Source organism: Sinocyclocheilus anshuiensis, unplaced genomic scaffold, assembly GCF_001515605.1.
Source record: "Sinocyclocheilus anshuiensis isolate Anshui unplaced genomic scaffold, SAMN03320099.WGS_v1.1 scaffold759, whole genome shotgun sequence".
Lineage (NCBI taxonomy): Eukaryota > Metazoa > Chordata > Actinopteri > Cypriniformes > Cyprinidae > Sinocyclocheilus > Sinocyclocheilus anshuiensis.
Genome location: NW_015551052.1, coordinates 259345 through 263374, shown reverse-complemented (window position 1 = coordinate 263374; position 4030 = coordinate 259345). Strand labels below are relative to the sequence as shown.

The 4030-nt window shown below is 38.5% G+C and overlaps 1 protein-coding gene across 2 annotated transcripts in view; it reads right to left on the bottom strand.

Annotated features, from left to right (window-relative positions):
- LOC107661937 (spondin-2-like) overlaps positions 1–4030 on the bottom strand; it is a 30759-nt gene that overhangs the window by 6841 nt on the left and 19888 nt on the right. The window lies entirely within an intron of this gene.

Genomic DNA, 4030 nt, shown 5'->3' with positions numbered 1-4030 from the left:
GCAATACAACTGAAATGTTCCCAAGTCCAGAAACGTAGCAAGGAGATCTGTAAAATAATCCATGTGACATCAGTGGTTCATCCGCAATTATACGAAGCTAGAAAAATACTTGTTGAATAAAGTCGTTTTTTTTTTCTTTTGCGCACAAAAAGTATTTTTCTAGCTTCATATAATTGCGGATGAACCACTGATGTCACATGGATTATTTTACAGATCTCCTTGCTACGTTTCTGGACTTGGGAACATTTCAGTTGCGTTGCTGTCTATGCAGGGCCAGACAGCTCTCAGATTCCATCAAAAATATCTTAATTTGTGTTCCGAAGATTTGTGATACGGGTTTGAAACGACATGAGGGTGAGTAATTAATAACAGAATTTAGATTTTTGGGTGAACTAACCCTTTAAGCCTGTGATTCTAAACCAGGAGGTAAAAAATGTTTAAGGGGGCCACAATTAATAAAATATTTTATATAACAAATAAATTAAAATGTTAAAACTCCCCAAAATCAATTTCTTAAGCTAGGAAACTATTTTTCATTTTAATTTGTCCTCTCAACATCTGTTATTTTTCCTTAAGAACACCTTGAGACGTCTGGAATCACAACATTAATCACAATTAATTATTTTATACTATGAGAGCTTTGGAGTCAAAACGTTTGAGAATCACTACATGAAGCCTCTTGAGCTATGGAAGAGCATACAGAGTCATTACATTTGAATCACACTCTTAGCCACTTTGGTTCCTCAGAGAACCTTCCATTAAACAGTTCTTAAAAGACCATTTTTTCTTAGTGTGAAGAACGTTTTAATCTAAAGAACCCTTTTCCACAATTAAGAACCTTTTGTGCAATGGAAAGTTTCAATGGATATTGAAGGTTCTTCATGGGACCATCGATGCCAATAAAGAACCTTTATTTTTAGGACTGCAGATCCCATATTTTAGTGTGAATTACTCACAATAGGTCATTCCTAAAGCAAACATTAAAAGCCGAACAGATATATTTGTAGTCTGCACTTTGCCTCCATATTTGGGCCACAATTTTGGTACCTTATGACAACATCCAGTCTACAGCTGACTTTTCTCCAGACTGGATTTACTCTTGTCTCTCCCTCACATCTCTTCTCATTCTGTGGCTTTTCCAGGAATACCTCCCTGCTATATCAGTTTCTCTGGCGTGAGAGGCGAGCGGTGCCTCATCCCCTCCGCTAATAGAGCTCAATCTCTCTTCAGGGCACAAAGTCACACTAACACTTAATTGCCAAACCAATGCCCCGATTTGCCAGAATAGTGTGTCAGGAAAAATAATACACAACTCATCTACTCCTCTGTCTGTCTGCATGCACAGCTGGAACGTGCTGTGGTTTCTTGCATGGCTCACTCTTTGTAGAAATCCACAGCGCTGCTGCTGTCTGGATCTTATTAAAGGCAAAAGAACCTTGATTTTGGGCAGCGTTTTGCTGTTTCTGATTTACTTATTTTCCTGTTGATTTGAGGGTGTTGGTCATGCATTTGCAGGAATCTGAAATTTGACACCGTGTCTGTTTTTTTAGAGATCTTAATTAAACACACTACAATGTCAGCTGTAGCCCAACAGTATATTTAGGTAGTTTCTTGGAAAATGACACAGAAGGATGATAAATGCTGCTTTCACAGGCAGTATACAGAGGTAAGAAGGCATCAAGGCACGTTTAATCCAGTGTTTGTGTAACATCTTGCCTACTGAGACGCCTTCAAACCCACAATCCTGTGGTAAAAATGTTATTTAGTAGATAAACAAGAAATAGAGTTTTACATTTTCTGAAGAACACACGAGTTGTGCAGTTCTGAGTGTTTTTATTGCATTGCTAATGCGGTTTCTATGGTTTTGTCTTGGGTCCCTCCACTGTAAAAAATTATTGCTGTGATTAGTTATCAAAACTTAAAATTCAGCATTAGAATAAGTAATGATGCATTGTTTCAACTTAAGTAGTAAGTGTTAATGCTTTACTTTAAATTATAAGTTTAGTTAACTTAGTTAAGTTGGATAAGTTATCTCATCAAGTTTTATGTTGTTATAACCAGTGTTGGGGGTAACGCATTACAAGTAACGCGAGTTACGTAATCAGATTACTTGTTTAAGTAACTAGTAAAGAAACACATTACTTTTTAATTTAGAAGGAAATATCGGAGTTACTTTTTCAAATAAGTAACACCAGTTACTTTCCATAAAAAGTAACTAAGTAACATAATTATTTACTTTTTTAGGGAGTAACGCAATATTGTAATGCATTACATTTAAAAGTAACTTTCCCCAACACTGGTTATAACAAACTGCAGCAGCATTTTTTACATTGCTTCTTCAATGTACGTTTATAGGATTTTTAAGTCATTGATCATTTAGAAAAGTTCATCTCTCCTCAATAAGCCACATAACTTGAGGCATCATTCATGTCTGTGGCACAAACGTGCAGAACAAATTACTCACCAAAGTTTAATACTATAAATATGTTTAATACTAAGGCCTAAGCAATCAGAACATCAATAATAAGTGAACAGACTCTCACACACAGCCAAATTAGACCTCACAGTCTCATCCCAAGGCCACATTCATACTCCCAGTCGTACCTCACTGCTATGCGGATCTAAAAACAGCAGCGCCACAGCAGACATCCCACCATGCTGTGGTTAATACCAGCAGGAGTGAATGCCAGGCGCATCTCAGGGTAGTTGCCGTTTTTAATAGGTCTCCTTCATATTCCAGACTTTGGCAAAAAAGATATGTAGGTCACCAGCAGCATTAGCGCTGCCTTTAGACCCTATAACCAACTGACTCATGGCTAACAGGAAAATAAATATTCCAGAAACTGAGAAGGAAAGGTTCCAGCCTCTCGCTATCTGCAGATCTGGTGGGTGCAGGAGCCGGAACGGAAGGAGTGAGGGTTGTGGTCTGGAGGTCCTGGGACTCTGGATGTGGTTTTGGAGACCTGCGCTCTGGTGAAGTCTGTCTTTGTGCAATATATAAATATATTGTATCATTAAAGTAAGTCTGAAATGAAATTTCATCCTACATACTTTCTTAATGCATGTTAATAGTAAGCAAGGTAGTTATTAAGTTTAGGTATGGGGTAGGATTTAAGGATCTAAAATATGGTAATAAAACATGCAGAATAAGGTGTGTTTTATAAGTACTAAAAAACAGCCAATATGCTAGTAATCTGCATGTTAGTTAAAGGGTTAGTTCACCCAAAAAGGAAAATTAGACTGTGTTTTACTTACCCTCGAAGCATCCTAGGTGTATATGGCTTTCTTCTTTCAGACTAATCCAATCGGAGTTGTATTAAAAATTGTCCTGGCTATTCCAAGCGTTATCATTGCACTCAGCGGGTGTTGCAGTTGAACAGTCCACAAGTCGTCAAATAAAGTACGTGCATCCATAATAAAACGTGCTTCACACGGCTCCGGGGGGTGAATATAGGCCTCCTGTAGCGAATCCATGCGTTTTTGTAAGAAAAATATCCATATTTCAAACATAATAAACACTTTTCTCTCACTTCCGTCATCTGTCATACGCGGAAGCAGTTCCGGCGGAAGGCGTATGACATATGCGTCGCGCGCGCGCCTCTGAGGTATGCTAGTCTCGTGAGTTTGTTTACAGGAGCAAAGGAATCAAAGTTTCCTTACTTTAGCAAAGGAAAACCAGTCTCCTCTTGGTTTATATCGAAATCCTCCGACATTTTTCTTTACAAATCCTCGTTTTGTGCTTCTAATTCATGACCAGCGTTTTGTTTTGTTCTCTCTCCGCGTTCGTCACTAATCACACAACGCCGACGTGCTACGTCATCCACCGGAACGGCTTCTGCGTATGACAGATACCGGAAGTAAGAGAAAAGTGTTTATTACGTTTGAAATATGGATATTTTTCTTACAAAAATGCATGGATTCGCTACAAGAGGCCTTTATTCCCCCCCCCCAGAACCGTGTGAAGCACGTTTTATTATGGATGCACGTACTTTATTTGACGACTTGTGGACTGTTCAACTGCAACACCCGC